This window comes from Heterodontus francisci, chromosome 1 (genome assembly GCF_036365525.1).
Source record: "Heterodontus francisci isolate sHetFra1 chromosome 1, sHetFra1.hap1, whole genome shotgun sequence".
Classification (NCBI taxonomy): domain Eukaryota; kingdom Metazoa; phylum Chordata; class Chondrichthyes; order Heterodontiformes; family Heterodontidae; genus Heterodontus; species Heterodontus francisci.
This window is the reverse complement of record NC_090371.1, coordinates 227,105,641-227,130,320: the sequence shown is the minus strand read 5'-3', so window position 1 is coordinate 227,130,320 and position 24,680 is coordinate 227,105,641.

Sequence of the window (24,680 nt, the reverse complement as noted above, 5' to 3'; positions counted from 1 at the left end):
CATTCGTACGGGAGGCACACACACACACAAATAGATACAGAGGGGAAGAAAGACTTGGGAGGTTGAAGTAAAGTTTGTAATAAAATGGAATTCAAATACTGAGTTTCAATGTCCTTGTTTGAAGTTAAAGTCTTGACGTCCTCGCTTGGGTCAAGTGCACAATTCAGGCTTGCTTCTCTGGTTCCAGAAGGCCGAAGAGAGGCTTTATCCATCTTCCTGGTTGTTGTCTACAAGGTTCTGTAGTGTTGAGGCTTAGGAGCTGCCACCAAGTCTTCCCGAGGACTTTGCTGGAGAGAGAGACACAGAGAGAGGTGTTTTCTTCTTGGGGTTTAGTTACAGTTTCTTTCTGAGGCACAATTCACAAAACTCAGTGTTACGCCAGCAGGTATGCCATGTGACCACCTCTTTGTTTGAAATCAACGTTTCTGGAAGGTTGTTTGAACTTCAGAGTTCTTCAGACATACTTGGTGGCAGGGGCAGGAGGGCAGGTAACAGGATGCTTGGCTCTTTCAAAGTCAAAGGCTGTTGATGGTTTTTGATCACCACTATTGACAAATCCATTCTCGTTAATTGTATCAGGGAACACCCTCATAGCTCTAGCTAGACTGGGTAATTTACCTCTGTCTCCCAGCCAGCCTTTGTCTTCTCATATGCAAAAGGTGCATGGCCATCTTAAGCTGTTCTATTCTGCTTTTTAAAAAATTATTTGTAATGTCCAGTAAAAAGTCTCAAGCAGTGTTCTCTCCGATGAAATTAATATTTTCCATTTGGAGTGTGTGATTTCCCTCACACTTGGTTAAGACATATACAAAGTATTCATTTAATACTTCAGCTATGCCCTCTGCCTCCATGTGTAAATAAAACCCTTTATGGTCCATAATCAGCCCCACTCCTCCTTTTACCACCCTTTTACAATATATGTGTCTATAGAAAACTTTTGGATTCCCTTTAATGCTAGCTGCCAGTCTCTTTTGATGCTCTCTCTTTATTTCTCTTATTTACTTTTTCACTTCCCCTCTGGACCTTCTCTATTCAGCCTGATTCTCAATATTCTACCTTGTATCTGTCACATTACCTTATTTATCTTCATCTCTACCTCTTTTGTCATCTGAGCTCAGGATTTGTTTGTCCTGTCTTTCCCCTTCAACGGAATATACCTTGACTGTGCCCAGACTATCTCTTTTTTGAAGGCAGCTCATTGTTCAGATACTGTTTCTCCTGCCAACCTTTGATGCCAATTTATTCGTCCCAGATCCATTCTTACCCTATTGAAGTTGGTTTTCTCCCAGTTAATTATTCTTACTCTGGATTGTTCTTTGTCCTTTTCCATAGTCAGTCTAAACCTTATGATACAATGATCACTGTCCCCTTAATGCTCTCCTACTGATACTTGATCCACTTGGCCCACCTCATTCCCAAGAACCAGGTATAGCAGTGCCTCCTTTCTCGTTGGACTAGAAACATACAGCTGTAGAAAATTTTCCTGAACACAGTCTAAGAACTGTTTCCCCTCACTGCCCTTTCTGCTACTACTATCCCAGTCTATGTTTGGATAACTAAAGTCCTCCATTATAACTACCCTATAATTTTTGCAACTCTCTGTAATTTCCTTGCAAATGTGTTCCTCTACATCCTTCCCACCAGTTGGTGACCTATAGACAACATCGAGCAATCTTTTTTGTTCCTTAGCTCTTGCCAAATTGATTCTGTTCTCGACCCCTCTAGGACATCCTTATTTCTCCAGCTCTGCAATGCTCTCCTTAATCAATACTGCCACCTCTCCCCCTTTTTTCTCTTTCCTATCTTTCCTGAACACCTTGTTTCCAGAAATATTTAACTCTCAGTCCTGCCCTTCTTTGAGACAAGTCTCTGTTATAGCCACAACATCATTTTTTCCACATGGCAATCGGTGTCTGGAGCTCACCAATCTTATTAACCACACTCTGTGCATTTACATCCATGCACATTAACCCTGATTCAGACTTTGTTACTTTCTCTCTTACTCTGACCCCACCTAATAACTTACTATTCCCTACTCTAGTGCACCCAGTATTCTGTGCACCTTGGTATTGCTTGCTGATATTTCCTCCTGGTTCCCACACTCCTGACAAGCTACCAGTGTTGTTTCCCTCCAATGAGCTCCTCTCAGGTTCCCATCCCTTTGCCAATCCAGTTAAAACCCTCCCCAACAGCACAAGCCAATGTCCCTGAGAGGACATTAGTCCCAGTCCTGCAAAGATGCAACCTGTCCATCTTGTACAGATCCCACCTTCCCCAAAACTGGTCCTAATGCCTCAGAAATCTGATACTCTCCCTCCTACACCAGTTCTCCAGCCACGTGTTCAATCCCTCATTCATCCATTCTTATGCTCCCTTGCACATGGAACTGGGATTAATTCTCAGATTACAGCTTTTAAGGTCCTGCTTTTTAATCCCTTTCCTAGCTCCCTAAAATCTGCTTTCAGGACCTCATCCCCCTTCCTACCTATGTCATTAATACCAATGTGGACCACAACCTCTGGCTGTTCACCCTCCCTCAAAAGAATGTCCTGCAGCCGCTCTGTAACATCCTTGACCCTGGCATCAGTGAGGCAACATACCATCCTGGAGTCATGTCTATGGCTGCAGAAACGTCTATCTGTTCCCCTAACTAACAAATCCCTATCACTACTGCTCTTCCACTCTTCTTCCTGCCCTCCTGTGCTGCTGAGCCACCTGTGGTGCCACAAACTTGGCTCTGACTGCACTCCTCTGAGGAACCATCACTCTCACCAGTATCCAAAATGGAGAACCAATTAGCCAGTGAGATCGTCTCAGGGGACTCCTGCATTACCTGCCTGGTTCTCTTAGACTGCCTATTGGTAACGCATTCCCTATCTGCCTGCATGCTCCTAATCTGCCGTGTGACCACCTCCCTAAACGTGCTATCCCCATAGTTTTCTACCTCATGGACGCAACACAGTGACTCCAGCTGCCGCTCGAGTTCCAAAAGCCGGAGCACAAGCTTGTGCAGCCAGTGACATTTCCTGCAGATGTGTTTGTCCAGGACACATGGTGCGTCCATGACTTCCCACATGCCACAAGCTGCACATTCCACTCGGCCGAGCTGACCTGCCATAACTTAACTTTGCAGACTATTTATTATAAGTAGAATAACTTAGCAGTTACTCATCACCCAGCTCCTTCTACTGCACCAAAGGAAGAAACAAATGCTGGAGGGTGAAAAAAGTAGAAAAAATAAGTACCTCCTGCCCTCTTCACTGAACTCCTCACTCACCAAACTCATATCTCCAACTCTGCTTATAATTTGCAGGCTGCACAGATGTCTATATTTATACTGTCTCTGAAGCTGAAACTGCAGCAACCAGATTGGAGTGGTTAGCTACTTAACTAATCAGCTACTCTGCAGTAGAGCTTGTTAATTCCCGCCTAAGGCTGGAAGAAACTTATTTTACTTTCTTAACTTATTAACTTTCTTAACTTACTTTACTTTATTTAAAAAGTAAATCCCTGTTAAATGCTAACTGCAGACCAGATTTTTAGAAAGATATTGACACTTAAAACTTCCCACTCACCAAACTCGTATTTCCACACTTTGCTCACAATCAGCACTCTGAAGATGATTCTAAGCACTTCCTTTTCTATCTGCACGTAATTACGTTCACTGTGGTCAGGGTAGACAACAAAAATGCTATGGACTTCTCTTGACCATCATCCATGACAGAAGTGATTATACTGAATAATTACTAAATAATTACTTAATATTCTTTTTTTTTTTTTTTTTTTTTTTTTTTTTTAATAATTATTACTTAATAATTATTTAATAAAGTCACTGTTTTAACACATTATTTGGTGTTGAGTCCCTCATTCTTGTTACGTCCAGAGTATGGCTCCGAACCTAAGTGAGACACCGCAAGGGACTCTCACACCCTACATGATCATTGCTCCAACTCCATAGTTTGAAGCGTCACATTCAAGTGTCATATGCTAGCTTCAGGTCACAATTTGTGTTGTATTGAATGAGCAGTGCATCACTGGTCAAGCTTACATGCATCATAAGCATCTTGTTGTGTTTTAGGCTATTCCCATTCCAGGCATTCTTCAACTACTCATGTACTGGTTGAGGGATGGGCAGGACTGGCAGCTCAATGTTCCGGGGAACCGATGCTTCCGGGGTGACAGAGGTGGAGGTAAGAGAGGAGGGGGAGTTGCACTGTTGATTAGGGAGGATATCCTGAGGGGAATGTCAGCGAGGCCATATGGGTAGAACTTAGAAATAAGAAAGGGGTGATCACTTTGATGGGATTATGCTATAGGCCCCCCAATAGTCAGAGGGAATTGGAGGAGCATATATGTAGGGAAATCACAGATAGGTGTAGTAATTATAGGGTTGTAATAGTAGGTGATTTTAACTTCCCTAATATTGATTGGGACTGCCTTAATGCTAAGGGATCAGATGGGGAAGAATTTTTTAAGTGCGTCCAGGATAGTTTTCTGAAGCAGTATGTGGATGGCCGTACTAGAGAAAGGGCTACACTCGACCTCCTCTTAGGAAATGAGGCTTGGCAGGTGGTTGATGAGTCAGTGGGGGAGCACATTGGGACCCGTGACCATAACTCTATTAGCTTCAAGATTGTTATGGAAAAGGATAAGACTGGTCCTCAGGTTGAAGTCCTAAATTGGGGGAAGGCTAATTTCGATGGCATCAGACAGGAACTCTCAAAAGTTGAATGGGAGAGGCTGTTTATAGGTAAAGGGACGTCTGGCAAGTGGGTGGCTTTTAAAAGTGAGACAGGAAGAGTTCAGGGCTGGCATGTTCCTGTTAGATTGAAGGGCAAGGCTGGCAAGTTTAGGGAACCTTGGTTGATGAGGGATATTGAGGGTCTGGTCAGGACAAAGAAGGAGGCATATGTCAGGTATAGGCAGCTGGGATCGAGCGAGTCCCTGGAGGAGTATAGGGGATGTAGGAGTACACTTAAAAAGGAAATTAAGAGGGCGAAAAGAGACCATGAGATTTCCCTGGCAGATAAGATAAAGGAGAATCCTAAAAGATTCGATAAGTATATTAAGAGAAACAGGGTAGCTAGGGAGAGAGTAGGTCCCCTTAAGGATCAGTGTGGTAATCTATGTGTGGAGCCATGGGAAATGGGCGAGGTCTTAAATGAATACTTCTTGTCTCTATTTCCCGTGGAGAAGGCCATGGAAGCTAGTGAGTTCAAGGGAGGGAACAGCGAAATCCTGGAGCATATCAACATTACAAAGGAGGAGGTGTTGGAGGTTTTGAAGCGCATTAAGGTGGATAAATCCCCAGGGCCTGACAAGGTGTATCCTAGGATGCCATGGGAAGCAAGGGAGGAGATTGCTGGAGCCCTGGCAGAGATTTTTGTATCTAACAGTGTCCCACCCAACTGGTCCAGGCACTGGAACCACATCTTCAGAAGGCCGATGGCCTACTCAATGGCTTACCTTGTAAGCAGATAGCTTCAGTTGTAACGCCTGTGTGCCTATATCTCAGTTTCTCATAGAAAGCTGAGTAGCCATCTCTTCAAGGGATATCCCTTTGTCCCTGAGAATTAATTCACAGAATCTGGGGATGGAGTGAAGATCTGAGACAGCCTATACTGCTAGAGGATGAAGGAGTCATGGCAGCTGCCAGGAAAGTGAATGCACGCATGCGGGAATCTCTTGTTGCGGTCACAGATCAGTTGAACATCTAGGAGTCAAAGCCCTTCCTGTTGATGAATCTGATTTGCCAGTTGCTGGGTATCTGATGACCACATGACTGCAATCGACTGAAACTCGGGGAATCCAGCAATGGAGGCGAAACCCAATACCCTCTGTGCCTCTGCAGACTGTGTCATCCTGGAACTGAATGTACTGTCCACAGGGCAGCCTGGGAGATGCAGTGGCATGCAGCCATTTGCAAGATGCCACCGAGGTCTGTAGTTGATCCTTGGAAGGAGCTAGAAGTGACTTTGATGGCGACATGGCAAGCAGTACTGTGAGATGTGAGGTCTTTGGTGATGAGGGCACAGATCTCTGTGACCATCTGTCTAGAGAGTTGCAGTCTCCTGTGATACTGGTCATCTCAAGGTAGCTCCATCTTCTGTGGTAGATCCTATGCTAAGTGTATGGCCTCTCTGTCCTTCCTGCTCCTCATCACTCTACTCTGCACTCCTGATGACTGGGGCACTGGCCTTCCTGAAGAGGATGTTGCTGCTCATCACCACTGGACCCTGAATCTGAGAGTTGTGGCCCCCGACACCAATTGCTACCTTTCTTGTGTTCTGGTGTCCCCCAATTATGTTTGGCAGCCTTGCCCCCTCCTCTTATGACCCCGGAATGCCAGCAGTGCCCAACCGCTTACTGACCACTCAGCCTGCAACTTGCGCTGACTCAATGGCACCTCTGTGCCAATGGTGAATCTCCCTCTGTGCCGTTCTCCCTATCATGGAGCCTACCTAATTCCCTGGGCAGGCCATGACTGGTTCCTTGCTGTGTGTCTGCCACCATGCATCTGTCTGCCCCAGACTCAGAGTGCGGCCCGAGCTCCCCATCAAAATCTAAACGTACCCCTCAAAGAGCTCTCAATGAGTTCTTTAAGAATCTTAATTGCCATGCTGAATGGATCGGGTGGGATCGCGGGGCTGCCACCCCACCTACCCTGGTTTGGAATGGTGTTGGGAAAATGGCACGCTGGCTGGCGCCAGTATTTTTGTTCCCCGACCGCCTCTATTCCCACCACCAGCATGACCTGAAAATTCAGCCCAACATTTCAGGTCAATAACATATCATCAGAACCAGCAGAACATAAATTAGAACTTTCACTTGGGGGTGGAGAGAGGGGGGGGAGAGATTTGCGGGGGATGCTGAGGGACAGAAGGAGGGGGGAGAAGAAGACAGACAGACAGGGGAGAGAGGGAGTGAGAGAGTCAAAATGTAATTTACTAATGGCACAGAAGGAGGCCATTCTAGCCATCGAGCCCATGCTGGCTCTTCACAGAGCTATGCAGTCAGTCCCACACCCTGACTCAAACATATAGCCCTGCCAGTCTATTTCTCTCAGGTGGCCATCCAACATCCTCTTGATCGTCTCCACTTCCACCACCCTTGTAGGCTGCGAGTTCCAGGTCATTATCACCCGCTGCATAAAAAAGTGCGTCCTCATACTCCTCCTGCATCTTTTGCACAAAACCTTCAATCTATGTTCCCTAGTCCAAGAGGGGAGGGGGGAAGGAAGAGAGAACGAGACACACACACACACACACACAGAGCGCGGGGAGAGGGGGAAGAAAGATCAAGGTCTTTCCTGAAAAATGTGCATCTATCCAGAATACTCTACATCACTACATCAAGTGTGCGGGTAGAGATTGACTACTTATTAAAGCAAAAACAATGCCAGGTATGTTTCAATATAGTGATGAGAAAGTAAGTCAATAAATTAATCTCTCATTTGAAGCGTCTTCACAAAAATGCACATTTGTTGTTTTTGTTTCTAAATTTTTTATGCCTTTATCTTTCAAAATTCGCTCACCGGCCCTCCAGGCCGAGCAAAAATCACAATGCGGCCCTCCGCCCGAAAAGGTTGGACAACCTGATCTATCTCAATGCCACTTTCCCGTATTACTCTGATATCCCATGATGTCATTAGTATCTAGATATCTATCTTGAACATGTTCAATGATTGTGCTTCCATAGCCCTCTGTGGTAGAGAATTCCAAAGATTCACCACCCTCTGAGTGAAGAAATTCCTCTTCATCTCAGTCTTAAATGGCTTACTCCTTATTCTAAGACTATGTCCCCTAATTGTAGACTCACCAACCAGGGGAACCATCCTAATTACATCCACCCTGTCATGATCTGTAAGAATTTTGTAAGTTTCAATGAGATCACCTCCTAATTATTTTATTTAGAGATACAGCCCTTCGGCCCACTTAGTCTGTGCCGACCAACAACCACCCATTTATACTAACATTTATACTAACCCTACCCATATTCCCTACCACCTACCTACAGTAAGGACAATTTACAATGAACAATTTACCTATCACCTGCAAGTCTTTGGCTGTGGGAGGAAACCGGAGCACCCAGCGGAAACCCACGCGGTCACAGGGAGAACTTGCAAACTCCACACAGGCAGTACCCAGAATCGAACCCGGGTCCCTGGAGCTGTGAGGCTATGGTGCTAACCACTGCGCCACTGTGCCGCCCTGATTTCTTTGAAATTCTAGAGAATGCAGGTCCATTTTCCTCAATTTCTCCTCATAAGACAATCCCGACATCCCACGGATTTGTGTGGTGAACCTCCGTTGCACTCCCTCTATGGCAAGTATATCCTTCCTCAGATGAGGAGACCAAAACTGTACACAATACTCCAGGTGCGGCCTCACCAAGGCTCTATACAATTGCAGCAAGACAGTTTTACTCCTGCACTCAAATCCCCTTGCGATGAAGGCCAACATACCATTTGCCTTCCTAATTGCTTGCTGCACCTGCATGCTAGCTTTAGTGACTCATGAACAAAAACACCCAGGTCTCTTTGACATCAACACTTCCCAACATCTCACCTTTTAAGAAATACACTGTCTTTCTGTTTTTTTCTGCCAAAGTGGATAACTTCACACTTAATCACATTATATTCCATTCACTTAGCCTGTCCAAGTCCCCTTGAAGCCTCCTTGCATGCTCTTCACAACTTACATTCCCACCTAGTTTTGTGTCATCAGCAAATTTGGAAATATCACTTTTGGTCGCCACATCCAAATCATTTATATAGATTGTGAAACAGCTGTGGCTCCAGCACTGATCCTTGCGGTACCCCAGTAGTAACAGCCTGCCATCCTGAGAATGACCTGTTTATTCCGATTCTGTTTTTTTCTCTGTTAACCAATTCTCAATCTACACCAGTATATAACCCTCAATCCCATGTGCTTTAATTGTGTTTACTAACCTCCTAGGTGGGACCTTATGAAAAGCCTTCTGAAACTCCAAATACACCACATCCACCGGTTCTCCTTTATCTATACTACAAGTAACATCCTCAAAAAGCTCCAACAGGTTTATCAAACATGATTTTTCTTTCATAAATCCATGTTGACTCTGCCCAATCATATTATTTTCTAAGCATCTAGTTATCCTTTATAATAGATTCAAACATTTTCCCTAATACTGACGTCAAACTAATAGGTCTGCAGTTCCCTGTTTTCTCTCTCCCTCCTTTCTTAAATAGTAAATAGTTTGCCACTTGCCAGTCTGCAGGACACTTACCAGAATCTATAGAATTTTGAAAGATAACCACCAATGCAACCATTATCTCTGTAGCCACCTCCCTCAACACTCTGGGATTTCACTAATCTAGTCCAGGGGATTAATCAAACTTCAAGCCAGTTAATTTTTCAAGTACTACTTCTTTATTAATACGAATTTCTTTCAGTTCCTCATTTTCACAAGTTCCTTGGTTCCCTATATTTCTGGGAGATTTTCTGTATCTTCCTCCGTGAAGATAGACACAAAGTAATTGTTTAGTTTCTCTGCCATTTCCCTATTCTTATTATAAATTCACCTGTCTCCACCTGTAATGAACTGACACTTGCCCTTGCTAATCTTTTCCTTTTCACAAACCTGAAGAAGATTTTATAGTCTGCCTTTATGTTTCTCGTGAGCTTGCATTCATATTCTCTTAACCCTTCCTTCATCAGTTTCTTGGTTTGCAATTGTCTCCACATCTACCGCCATCGTAGGCAACAATTTCCAGGTCATTACCTTGCCCTGCATAAAAAGGCACTTCTCACATTCCCCCTATATCTCTTGCTCAAAACCTTAAATCTTTGTCTCCTAGTCCTTGCATCAGCAGCTAATGGGAACAGCTTTTCTTTGCCTACCTTATCTAAACCTGTCAGAAACTTGTGCACCTCTATCAAATCTCCCTCAATCTCCTTTGCTTCAAGAAGAACAACTACAGCTTCCCAAACCTAACTGTGTAGCTAAAATCCCGCATCCTTGGAACCATTCTGTTAAATCTCCTCTGCACCCTCTCTTGTGCAATCGCATCCTTCCTATAGTGTGTTGCCAGAACTGTACACAGTTCTCCAGCTGTTGCCTAACTAGCATTTTATACAGCTCCAGCATAACCTCCCTGCTCTTATATTCTATGCCTTGGCTAATAAAGGCAAGTATCCCATATGCCTTCCTAACTACCTTATCTACCTGTGTTGCTCCTTCAGTGATCTATGGACAAGTACACCAAGGTCCCTCTGACCTTCTGCACTTCCTAGGGCCCTACCATCCATTGTATATTCCCTTGCCTTGTTAGTTCTCCCAAAATGCATCACCTCACACTTCTCAGGGTTAAATTCCATTTGCCACTGCTCCGGTCATCTTACCAGTCCATCTATATCGTCCTGTAATCTAAGGCTTTCCTCCTCACTATTTACGACACCACCAATTTTCGTGTCATCTGCGAACTTACTGATCATACCTCCTATATTCATATCTAAATCATTAATGTACACTACAAACAGCAAGGGTCCCAGCACCGATCCCTGTGGTACACCACCGGTCACAGGTTTCCAATCGCAAAAACAACCCTTGACCATCACCCTCTGCCTCCTGCCACTAAGCCAATTTTGGATCCAATTTGCCAAATTGCCTTGGATTCCATGGGCTCTCAGACCTTCTTAACCAATCTCCCATGTGGGACCTTATCAAAAGCCTTACTGAAGTCCATGTAGTACATCAACTGCTTTACCCTCATCTACACATGTAGTCACCTCCTCGAAAAATTCAATCAAGTTATTTAGACACAATCTCCCCCTGACAAAGCCATGCTGACTATCCCTGATTAATCCCTGCCTCTCCAAGTGGCACAATCCGTGCTTCTTCCTCCTGTCATGGGTGTGGACCAAGTAATTTACTGTGCTGACCCATTTGGCCACTTGATACGGGTCACTAAATTTGGCTTGGAAAGGGTCGGTAAGTAGCGGTAGTAGCAGTAGGAAATGATCTCCTGCTTGCAGGGTCTGGGCCAGGGCATGCCTGTTTACTTGTTGTTTCATAATTTTCTTTGAGGCCCTTAAATGCTCTTTAGCCACCATGTAGGCATTGACGAGACATTCCTGGAAGGTATTATTCCCACATGGAGGTGTCCTTCTGGTGTTCCAGGAATTTCTCTTTCAGGAGCTTTAGGTGACTATGCACCTCATGTCTGTAGATTAATTCAAAGGGGCCGAAGCCTGTGGACTCTTTTGGGGAGCCCCGGTGGCAAACAGTTGGAACCCTAAACCTTTGTTCCAGTCATGGGGATACTCCGAGCAGTATATCCTAATCATGGTTTTCAGGGTCTGGTGATATCTCTCTAGCGCTTCCTGGGACTGAGGGTGATACACCAAGGACTTCAAATGGGTGATTCCTAAGCCATGTACAACCTCCTGGAACACTCGGGCCATGAAGTTAGATCCCTGGTCTGATTGGATCTCCCTCGGCAAACTGTACCGGGCGAAGAACTGGGTTAGTCCTTTGATCACAGCCTTGGCTGTGATTTTCCTGAGAGGTACAGCTTCGGGGAATTGGGTGGCTAAGTCCACTATGGTAAGGAGGTATTGACAGCTGGTCTTGGTTTTGGGTAGTGGTCCCACACAGTCTAACAATATTTGGTCAAAGGGTTCACCGAATGCCAGAATGGGTTTAGAAGTGGGGGGGGGGGGGGTGCAAACTGGCAAGCATGGCAAGTTTTCCAATATTTGGCCACATCAGACCGCAGGCAAGGCCAGAAAAAGTGTTTACTTACTCGGGCTAAAGTTTTCCAAGTATTCACATGTCCAGCCATCGGGATAGTATGGGCTATCCTTAAAGTCTCTTGCTGGTATTTTGGGGGCACTGTTCACTCCTCCTCTGCAGGTCTCCTGGGAGGTCTCCACTTCCACATTACTACCCCATCTCGTAAGTAGTAACATTCAGGGATCAGGGTGGCCTCTGCCTCAGAAAAAGCAGTCTGTGCTATGCACTTTATTTCAGGATCTGCCTGCTGGGTGTCAATTAGGGAGGCTTGGCTAAGCACTTGCACCCCCTTTAGATAGGTCCTTAAAGAAAGTCTCATCTAACCAGACCTCTGGCTCATCCAACTGGGGACTGGTTCCCTTTCAACTAATCTGGCCTGTCTGGCTTGGGACTGAGTCACTACACAATCGGGGAAGCTCCCTGGTACTTCCTCATGTTGTTGTTTGGTTTCCCTGGTTTCGTTGAGCTGGCCTAGGATTATATGGGTTGCTATTATCTTGCTGCCAACCAAATTATTTCTCAGTAGGAAGTCTATCCCTGCTCCCTGTAACTCTGGGACAATGCCTATGGTTACGGGGCCTGAGACTAGGTCGCACTCTAGGTGGACTCGATGGAGGGGAACAGACAGGTAACCTCCTCCCACTCCACTGATCAGGGCCTTGGCTTTCATGGAGGTTTCAGGGGGAAGGCTTATGCTGTTCTCTAACATTAAGGACTGTATCGTCCCTGTGACCATGAGCTGTACAATGAACTTGCTGATCTTCTGGGAAGGGTAGGGGGCACGGTTCCTTCTAGGATAAAACTCTCGGGGATTTTGTCCGGTCTAGCAATGCATAGGTTAATACTCTTAGTGGGTCTAGGCTCTACCGTGAGGTCCTCTGCCGGTCCTGCCACACTCTTTACTGGGGTATGCTCCTTGGGACCTCTCTTGCAGAGACATATTAGACCCACTGGCTTTCCTTTTAGCCTCCAGCATTCTGGCCTGGAGTGACCCACTTAGTTGCGATGGGAGTACACTGCTCTCCGGGGTTTCTCTTTGTGGGCATGGGTGGACTCTTTGTACTTCCAGATGTGGCTCCCTCTCTATCCCACTCTCCCTTCTTATCCTCCCACTGTTTTTACAGCTGATCATCCAACTCAGTAACCTGTTCCCGTTTTCGCCCCATATCCTTTGATCCTTTAAACCCAATAGCTATATCTAACTCCTTCTTAAAAACATACAATGTTTTGGCCTCAACTGCTTTCTGTGGTAGTGAATTCCACAGGCTCACCACTCTCTGGGTGAAGAAATTTCTCCTCATCTCAGTCCTGAATGGTTTACACCGTGTCCTTAAACTATGACCCCCCACCATCAGGAACATCCTTCTTGTATCTACCCTGTCAAGTCCTGTTAGAATTTTATAGGTTTCTATGAGATCCCCCCTCATCTCTTCTGAACTCCAGCGAATATAATCCTAACCGACTCAATCTCTCCTCATACGTCAGTCCTGCCATCCCAGGAATCAGTCTGGTCAACCTTCGCTGCACTCCCTCTATAGCAAGAACAGATAAGGAGACCAAAACTGCACATAATATTCCAAGTGTGGCCTCACCAAGGCTCTGAATAATTGCAGCAAGACATCCCTGCTCCTGTACTCAAATCCTCTGGCTATGAAGGCCAACATACCATTTGCCTTAAATAAAAGCAAAATACTGCGGATGCTGGAAATCTGAAATAAAAACAAGAAATGCTGGAACCACTCAGCAGGTCTGACAGCATCTGTGGAAAGAGAAGCAGAGTTAATGTTTCGGGTCAGTGACCCTTCTTCGGAAACATTAACTCTGCTTCTCTTTCCACAGATGCTGCCAGACCTGCTGAGTGGTTCCAGCATTTCTTGTTTTTATACCATTTGCCTTTTTTACCGCCTGTTGGACCTGCATGCTTAGCTTCAGCGACTGGTGTACGAGAACACCCAGGTCTCGTTGCATATTCCCCTCTCTCAGTTTATAGCCGTTCAGATAATAATCTGCCTTTCTGTTTTTGCTACCAAAGTGGATAGTCTCACATTTATCCACATTATACTGCATCTGCCATTCATTTGCCCACTCACTCAACTTGTCCAAATCACCCTGAAGCCTCTCTGAATCCTCCTCACAACTCACCCTCTAGCTGTGCGGACTCTCTGCTCCTCCAAGTGGTTGGGGGGTAGGCTATTTTTAAATTCCTCCAGCTATATTAGCTTGTGTAATTTCTCATAGGTGTGCTGTATTTTTACAGATCGGACCCACCGGTCGAAAGCAATTTGCTTTCGCCTTTTGAATTACAAATAAGTCTGCATGGGTTTCTTTCGAGCATTCCTGAATTGCTGGAGAAATGCCTCGGGGATCATCTCACAAGTACTAAGGAGGCCAGTTTGATCTGCCTGTAATTAGCAGACATTTCAGGGGTCAGCATCGAATAGACCTCTTGAGCCTTCCCTGTTAACTGACCCTGAATCATGAGTGTCCACATTTCTTGTGGCCATCGTAGCTGTCCCGCTTCTTTCTCAAACGTAGCAAAAAAGTATTCCACCTCACTCTCTTCAAATTTTGGTACAAACTTAGCATACTTAAGAACCTCAAAGCCTGATTCTGGTTTTGGGAGATTTGGGTGGTTACCAGTGAAGAAAGATTTTCCTTCGCAGTCTCCAACAGTCTTGCCTCTTTCTCTGCTTAAGCCTTCAGCTCCATTTCCAATTTTTGTAACTGGAAAACCCTTTCTCTCTCCTTTTTCTCTCCTCTATCTCTCTTTCCTTTTCTCTCGCCTCTCTCGCTTTCCTTTTCTCTTTCCTGAAACTCCAGTTCCATCCCAGGTTTTGCCAATCCCACACACTACATGTTCCCCGTGCCTGCCAATTGAAAATTTGATACTACTCCTCTGAGGCCTATTAAGGACCACATCAATGAGCCCATCGTGCACGTAAATGGAGGCATGTTGGTTTCAGAATGCTCCCGCCCCCTCGCCCTCCCTTTGAAGATTGCATCCAGTGTCACCCTCCGGGAATGCGATTTTCAAATTATGCCCACACCTGCTCTTGCCCCAACCGGCATTTTAAAATCAGCCGATGGTCTTATTATTTTGAAATCATCCAATGTCATATGCTTGTAAGGAGGATTTTGAAACATCATTTTTTTTTTTTACAATTGGATCAATCTTGATAAATGGGCATATACATTTAAAGATCTTTTAAAAGTGACTTTACTGTTTGAGCTTGATCTCAGAATTTCTGAGCTTGAGGGGCAGATAGAGTCACGGTGGAGCATCAGAGATGATGAAATTTTCCTGGATCGTCTGTTTCAGGAGGTGATCACAAGTCTCAGGATGGTAGGAGGGTGGCCATCCAGAAGAGTAGGAAGGGGCAGGAGGTACAGGAGTCCTCGGGGTGTGTGCCACTCAGCTTTAGAGACTGCTGGGAGCGACGACACCTTGAAGTAGTGCATTCCAGCCGATGGCACCAATGGGCAAGGAACTGCATGGGAGGGAACAGCAAAGAGTAGAAGTGTAGTTGTTATATTTCATAGTTAGGAGGACAGACAGGCGTTTCTCTAATCGTCATCATTACTCCCACATGGTGTGTTGCCTCCCTGGTGTCATTGTAAAGGACATCACTGACAGGTGCAGAATATTCTGCAGGGGAAGGAAGTGAGCCAGAAGTTATGGTACACATTGGTACCAAAGACATAGAGACAGAAGGTATTGAGGCTCTAAAGTCAGATTTTCAGGAGCTAGGAATAAAGTTAAAAAGTAGGATCTTGAAGGTTGTAATCTCTGGATTACTCCCAGTGCCACACACTAGCGAGAGTAGAAATAGGAAGATAGAAAAGATCAATGTGTGGCTTGAGGCATGGTGCAGGAGGGAGGACTTCAGATTCTTGCTCCCAGATCCAAACCATTTGTAACTGGTCCACTTGAACCAGTTGACCATGCAAATTGGGATATCTGGACCAGTTGTACTGGTTCCAGTTGACCGTTTATACTTGTTCCAGTTGAAAATTAAATTGGCTCCAGTTGAGACCAGAGAACCTGGTTCCAGTAAAAAATTATATTGCTTACAGTTGTGACCAATTAGACTGGTTTCTGGCTCAACTTGTTCCATTTGAGACCAGAGTATAAACTTGTAAAATGTGTTCGGTACCACTAACAAGTGAAAATTACTTATGTGGTGTGTTCAGTGATCATGCAGTGAAGCTAAAAACATTCTTGACTGTGCTGTTCGTTTCAAATTTTATTGTGACGCAGAGAAACACAAAACTCAGTTAAATAGCACAAACCAAATGAGGCATAGTTCAGAAATCAAGAAGTAAGTGAACATAGCAGTTAAAGTGCAAAAACGTTGAATTATAGCTGTAATCAAAACACAGACTTAAATCTTAATTACATTTGATGGTTCACCAGATTTTAGTCTTCCATTGAATCATAGAAAGTTTAAGGCACACAAAGAGGCCACTTGGCCCATCGTGTCTGTGCCAGCCGAGAAAACAATCCACCTATTCTAATCCCACATTCCAGCATTTGGTCTGTCGCCCTGCAGTTTACGGCACTTGAGGTGCATATCCAGACTCTGTTCGAATGAGTTGAGGGTTTCTGCCTCAACTACCCTTTCAGGCAGTGAGTTCCAGACCATCACCCTCTGGGTGAAAAAGTTTTTCCTCATCTCCCCTCTAATTTTTCTACCAATCACTTTAAATCGTCACTGACCTCTTTGCTCAGGTGAATAGACCCTTCACCTACACTCTATTCAGACCTGTCAAAATTTTGTACAATTCAATCAGATCTCCCCTCAGCCTTCTCTGTTCCAAGGAGAACAGCCCCAGCCTATCCAATCTTTCCTCATAGCTGCATTTTTCCAGTCCTGGCAACATCCTCATAAATCTCCTCTGTACCATCTCTAGTGCAATTACATCCTTTCTGTAATGAGGTGACCAGAACTGCACACAGTACTCAAGTTGTGGCCTAACCAATGAGTTATACAGTTCCAGCATAACCTCGATGCTCTTGTATTCTATACTTAGGTAATAAAGGAAAGGATTCCATATGCCTTCTTAACCACCTTATCGACCTGTCCTGCTACCTTCAGGGAACTGTGGACATTCACTCCAAGGTCCCTCCCTTCCTCTACCCTTCTCAGTATTTTCCCATTAATCGTGTATTCCTTTGCCTTGTTTGACCTCCCCAAATGCATCATCTCACACTTCTCCAAGTTGAATTCCATTTGCCACTTTTCTGCCCATCTGATCAGACCATCAATATCTTCCTGTAGCCTACAGCTACCCTCCTCGCTATCTACCTCACGGCCAATCTTTGTGTCATCCACAAAGCTCTTGATCATGCCCCCTACATTTACGTCCATATCGTTAATATACAACACAAAAAGCAGGGGACCCAGTACTGAGCCCTGCGGAACGTCGCTGCAAACAGCCCTTCAGTCTCTAAAACAGCCGTCAACAATTACCCTTTGTTTCCTGCCTCTGAGCCAATTTTGTATCCAGCTTGCTGCATTTCCCTGGATCCCATGGGATTTTATTTTTTTAACCAATCTGCCATGTGGGATCTTGTCAAAAGCCGTGCTAAAATCCAGGTAGAACACATCAACTGCACTACCCTCATCTATCAGGACCGGGACTGATGTCCTAGGGGAAGTATTTGCTAGAGTAGTTGGGGAGGGTTTAAACTAAACTGGCAGGTGGATGGGAACCTTTGCAAGGAGTCAGAGGAGGGGGCATCAAAGACAAGAACAAAAGACAGTAAGTGGAATAAGAAAAGTGTTAGGCAGAGAAATCAAGGGCCAGAATCAAACAGGGACACAGTGAAAAATAGTGGGAAGGGGCCAAGTAATGTTAAAAAGACAAGCCTTAAGGCTTTGTGCCTTAACACGCGGAAGATTCACAATAAAGTGGATGAATTAATTGCGCAAATAGATGTAAACGGGTATGATATAGTCAGGATTACGGAGACATGGCTGCAAGGTGACCAGGGATGGGAAATGAACATCCAGGGGCATTCAATATTTAGCAAGGGCAGAAAAAAAGCAAAAGGTGATGGATTTGCATTGCTGGTTAAAGAGGAAATTAATGCATTAGTAAGGAAAAATATTAGCTCTGACGATGTGGAATCTGTATGGGTAGAGCTGAGAAACACCAAGAGGCAAAAAATGTTAGTGGGGGTTGTGTATAGACCCCCCAAACTGTAGTGGTGATGTTGGGAATGGCATTAAACAGGAAATTAGAGACGCATGCGATAAAGGAGCATCTGTAATTATGGGTGACTTTCATCTGCATATAGATTGGACAAATCAAATTAGTCACAATACCATACAGGAGGAATTTTTGGAGTGTATTTGGGATGGTTTTCTGGACCAATACGTTGAGGAACCAACTAGAGAACAGGCCATTCTAGACTGGGTATTGTGTATGAGAGAGGAATAATTGACAATCTAGTGGTGTGAGACCCCTTGTGGATGAGCGGCCAAAATATGATAGAATTCTTCATCCAGATGGAGAGTGACGTAGTTGATTCTGAAACAAGGGTCCTGAATCTTAGTAAAGGAAACTACGAAGGTATGAGGCGCGAGTTGGCCATGATGGATTGGGAAATGCTACTTAAAGGGATGACAGTGGAAAGGCAATGGAAAACATTCCGAGAGTGCATGGATGAACTGGAACAATTATTTATTCCTGTCTGGTGCAAAAGTAAAACAGGAAAGGGAGCCAAACCATGGCTTACAAGGGAAATTAGCAATAGCATTAGATCCAAGGAAGAGGCATATAAATTCGCCAGAAAAAAACAACAGACCTGAGGAATGGGAGCAGTTTAGAATTCAGCAAAGGAGGACCAAGGGATTGATTAAGAAGGGGAAAATAGAGTACGAGAGCAAGCTTGGCGGGAGCATAAAAACTGATTGTAAAAGTTTCTATAGGTATGTGAAGAGAAAAGGATTCGTGAAGACAAATGTAGGTCCCTTACGTTCAGAAACAGGGGAATTTATTATGGGGAACAAAGAAATGGCTGACCAACTAAATGCATACTTTGGTTCTGTCTTCACAAAGGAGGACACAAATATCATACCAGAAATGTTCGAGAACACAGGGTTTAGTGAGAGAGAGGAACTGAAGGAAATCAGTATGAGCAGAGAAATGGTGTTGGGGAAATTGATGGGATTGAAGGCCGATAAATCCCTGGGGCCTGATAATCTACATCCCAGAGTACTTAAGGAAGTGGCCCTAGAAATAGTGGATGCATTGGTGGTCATCTTCCAAGATTCTATCGACTTTGGAACAGTTCCTACAGATTGGAGGGTAGCTAATGTAACCACACTATTTAAAAAGGGAGGTAGAGAGAAAGCAGGGAATTATAGACCAGTCAGCCTGACGTCGATAGTGGGGAAAATTCGAGAGTCCATTATCAAAGATTTTATAGCAGAGCACTTGGAGAACAGTGGTAGAACTGGGCAGAGTTGGCATGGATTTTCAATTGGCATGCTTGACAAATCTACCAGAATTCTAGTAGAGTTAGAGAACTAGTAGAGTTGATGAGGGGGAGCCAGTGGATGTGGTTTATTTGGACTTTTGGAAGGCTTTCAACAAAGTCTCATATAAGAGGTTAGCGTGTAAAATTAAAGCGCATGGGATTGGGGGTAGTGTACTGCCATGGATAGAAAATTGGTTGGCAGACAGGAAACAACCAGTAGGGATAAATGTTTTTTTTTCCGAATGGCAGGCAGTGATTAGTGGGGTACCGCAGGGATCGGTGCTGGGATCCCAGCTATTCACAACATACATTAATGATTTAGATGAGGGAACTAAATGTAATATCTCCAAATTTGCTGATGACACAAAACTGGTTGAGAGGGTGAGTTGTGAGGAGGATGCAGAGAGGCGTCAGGGTGATTTGGACAAGTTGAGTGAGTGGGCAAATGCATGGCAGATGCGGTATAATGTGGATAAATGTGACGTTATCCACTTTGGTAGCAAAAACAGGAAGGCAGATTATTACCTGAACGCCTATAAACTGAGAGAGGGGAATATGCAATGAGACCTGGGTGTTCTCATACACCAGTCACTGAAGGTAAGCATGCAGGTCCAAAAGGCGGTAAAAAAGGCAAATGGCCTTCATAGTGAGAGGATTCTAGTACAGGAGCAGGGATGTCTTGCTGCAATTATACAGGGCCTTGGTGAGGCCACACCTGGAATATTGTGTGCAGTTTTGGTCTCCTTATTTGAGGAAGGATATTCTTGCTATAGAGGGAGTGCAGCGAAGGTTTACCAGACTGATTCCTGGGATGGCGGGACTGGCGTATGAGGAGAGATTGAGTCGGTGAGGATTATGTTTGCTGGAGTTCAGAAGAGTGAGAGGGGATCTCATAGAAACCTATAAGATTCTAACAGGACTTGACAGGATAGATGCAGGAAGGATGTTTCCGATGGTGGGGGAGTCCAGAACCAGGGGTCATAGCTCTTGGGTTTAAAGGGATCAAAGGATATGGGGCGAAAGCGGGAACAGGTTAGAGTTGGATGATCAGCCATGATCATAATGAATGGTGGAGCAGGCTCAAAGGACCGAATGGTCTATTCCGGCTTCTATTTTCTATGTTTCTATCTTCCTTGTTACTTAGAACATAGAATATAGAACAGTACAGCACAGTACAGGCCCTTCGGCCCACGATGTTGTGCCGAAACTTTAACCTACTCCAAGATCAAACTAACTACCTACCCTTCATTCTACTATCATCCATGTACTGATCCAAGAGACACTTAAATGCCCCAAATTTTTCTGCTTCTACTACCACCGCTGGCAGCGCATTCCACTCACCCACCACTCTCTGTGTAAAGAAGCTACCTCTGACATCTCCCCGAAACCTTCCTCCAATCACCTTAAAATTATGCCCCCTAGCGATAGCCCTTTCCACCCTGGGAAAAAGTCTCTGGCTATCCACTCTATCTATGCTTCTCATCATCTTGTACCCCTCTATCAAATCACCTCTCATCCCTCTTCGCTCCAATGAGAAAAGCCCCAGCTCCCTCAATCTTTCTTCGTAAGACATGCCCTCCAGTCCAGGCAGCATCCTGGTAAATCTCCTCTGCACCCTGTCCAAAGCTTCCACATCCTTCCTATAATGAGGCGACCAGAACTGAACACAATATTCCAAGTGTGGTCGAACCAGGGCCTTATAGAGCTGCAGCATAACCTCGCGGCTCTTAAACTCAATCCCCCTGTTAATGAAAGCCAACACACCATACGCCTTCTTAACAACCCTATCAACTTGGGTGGCAACTTTGAGCGATCTATGGACATGGACCCCAAGATCCCTCTGTTCCTCCACACTACCAAGAATCCTGTCTTTAAGCCTGTATTCTGCATTCAAATTCGACCTTCCAAAATGAATCACTTCACACTTTTCCAGGTTGAACTCCATCTGCCACTTCTCAGCCCAGCTCTGCATCCTGTCAATGTCCCGTTGCAACCTACAACAGCCTTCCACACTATCCACAACTCCAGCAACCTTCGTGTCATCGGCAAACTTGCTAACCCAGCCTTCCACTTCCTCATCCAAGTCATTTATAAAAATCACAAAGAGCAGAGGTCCCAGAACAGATCCCTGCGGAACACCACTGGTCACCGAGCTCCATGCTGAATATTTCCCATCTCTGTCTTCTATGGGCCAGCCAATTTTGTATCCAGACAGCCAACTTCCCCTGTATCCCATGCCTCCTCACTTTCTGAATGAGCCGACCATGGGGAACCTTATCAAACGCCTTGCTAAAATCCATATACACCACATCTACTGCTCTTCCTTCATCAATGTGTTTTGTCACATCTTCAAAGAATTCAATAAGGCTTGTGAGGCATGACCTGCCCCTCACAAAGCCATGCTGACTGTCTCTAATCAAACCATGCTTTTCCAAATAATCATAAATCCTGTCTCTCAGAATCCTCTCTAATAATTTGCCCACTACCGACGTAAGACTGACTGGTCTATAATTCCCAGGGTTATCCCTATTCCCTTTCTTGAACAAGGGAACAACATTTGCCACCCTCCAATCATCTGGTGGTACTCCAGTGGACAGTGAGGACGCAAAGATCATCGCCAAAGGCGCAGCAATCTCTTCCCTCGCTTCCCGTAATATCCTTGCGTATATCCCGTCTGGCCCTGGGGACTTATCTGTCCTCATATCATTCAAAATTTCCAGCACATCTTCCCTCTCAACCTTAACCTGTTCGAGCATATCAGCCTGTTCCACACTGTCCTCACAAACGACCAGGTCCCTATCACTAGTGAATATTCATTTAGGACCTCCCCTACCTCCTCCGACTCCAGGCACAAGTTCCCTCCACTATCCCTGATCAGCCCTACCCTCACTCTGGCTATCCTCTTGTTCCTCACATAAGTGTAGAACGCCTTGAGATTTTCCTTAATCCTACCCGCCAAGACTTTTTCATGTCTCCTTCTAGCTCTCCTAAGTCCATTCTTCAGTTCCTTCCTGGCTACCTTGTAACCCTCTAGAGCCCTGTCTGATCCTTGCTTCCTCAACCTTAAGTAAGCTTCCTTCTTCCTCTTGACTAGCTGTTCCACATCTCTTGTCATCCAAGGTTCCTTCACCCTACCATCCCTTCCTTGCCTCATCGGGACAAACCTATCCAGCAGTCGCAGTAAGTGCTCCCTAAACAACCTCCACATTTCTGTCGTGCATTTCCCTGAGAACATTTGTTCCCAGTTTATGCTCCCCAGTTCCTGCCTAATAGCATTGTAATTCCCCCTCCCCCAATTAAATATTTTCCCATCCCGTCTGCTCCTGTCCCTCTCCATGACTATAGTAAAGGTCAGGGAGTTGTGATCACTATCACCAAAATGCTCTCCCACCGAGAGATCTGCCACCTGGCCTGGTTCGTTGCCAAGCACCAAGTCCAACATAGCCTCCCCTCTAGTCGGCCTATCTACATATTGAGTCAGGAAACCTTCCTGGACACACCTGTCAAAAACTGCTCCATCCAAACTATTTGCACTAAGGAGGTTCCAATCAATATTAGGGAAGTTGAAGTCACCCATGACCACAACCCTGTTACTTCTGCACCTTTCCAAAATCTGCCTCCCAATCTGTTCCTCCATGTCTCTGTTGCTATTGGGGGGTCTATAGAAAACTCCCAATAAAGTGACTGCTCCTTTCCTGTTTCTGACTTCCACCCATAATGACTCAGTAGACAAACCCTCCTCGACGACCTCCCTTTCTGCAGCTGTGATACTATCCCTGATTAACAATGCCACTCCCCCACCTCTTTTCCCTCCCTCCCTATTCCTTTTGAAACATCTAAACCCCGGAACATCCAACATCCATTCCTGCCCCTGTGATATCCACGTCTCCGTCATGGCCACAACATCGTAGCTCCAAGTACTGATCCATGCTCTAAGTTCATCACCCTTATTTCTGACTCTTCTTGCGTTAAAATAGACACACTTCAAGCCATCATACTGGATGCAACTTTGTCGTGTCAATTGTCTAACCTTCCTCACATACTCTCTGCACTCGGTATCTGCCTGTTCAACAGCTACCCCATCCACTGATCCGTAACTCCGGTTCCCATCCCCCTGCCAAACTAGTTTAAACCCTCCCGAATAGCTCTAGCAAACCTCCCACCCAGGATATTGGTGCCCCTCCAGTTCAGATGCAACCCGTCCTTCTTGTACAGGTCCCACCTTCCCCAGAAGGTATCCCAATGATCCACATATCTGAATTCCTCCCTCCTACACCAGTTCTGTAGCCACATGTTCAGTTGCACTCGCTCCCTGTTTCTAGCCTCACTAGCAGGTGGCACCGGTAACAATCCTGAGATTACTACTCTGCTCGTCCTGCCTTTCAGCTTCCAACCTAACTCCCTATATTCGCTTTTCAGGTCCTCATCCCTTTTCCTAGCTATGTCATTGGTACCGATATGTACCACGACCTCTGGCTGCTCCCCCTCCCCCTTAAGAATCCTGTAGACTCGATCCGAGACATCCCTGACCCTGGCACCCGGGAGGCAACATACCATCCGGGAGTCTCGTTCGCGACCACAGAATCTCCTGTCTGTTCCTCTAACCGTTGAATCTCCTATCACTATCGCTCTCCTATTCTCCCCCTTCCCTTCTGAGCCACTGAGCCAGGCTCAGTGCCAGAGACCTGGCCACTGTGGTTTTCCTCTGGTAGGTTCCCCCCCCCAACTGTATCCAAAACGGTATACGTATTATTGAGGGGAACGGCCACAGGGGATCCCTGCACTGTGCGCCTATTCCCTTTCCCTCCCCTAACAGTCACCCAGCTACCTTTATCCTGTAACTTAGGTGTCACTACTTCCTTATAACTGCTTGCTATCACCCCCTCAGCATCCTGAATGATCCAAAGTTCATCCAGCTCCAGCTCCAGTTCCCTAACGCGGTCTGCGAGGAGCTGGAGTTGGGTGCACTTCTCACAGGTGAAGTCAGCGGGGACACAAGTGGTCACCCTCACCTCCCACATCCTGCAAGAGGAGCATGCAACTGCCCTAGCTTCCATCCCCTCCGCACTAAATTGACAACAGAGATTTAAAAAAAAAATTCTTGAAAAAATTCGATTAAGTTGGTCAAACAAGATCTTCCCTTAACAAATCCATATTGACTACCCTTGATTAACCTGTGCCTTTCTAAGTGATAGTTTATCCTGTCTCTCAAAATAGATTCCAATAATTTGCCCACTACTGAGGTTAGACTGACTGGCCTGTAATTATTCGGTCTATCCTTCGCTCCCTTTTTAATCAGAGGTATAACGTTAGCAATTCTCCAATCCTCTGGCACTACACCTGTATCCAGTAAGGACTGGAAAATGATGGTCAGACACTCTGCTATTCCCTCTCTTGCTTCTTTTAACAGCCTTGGATA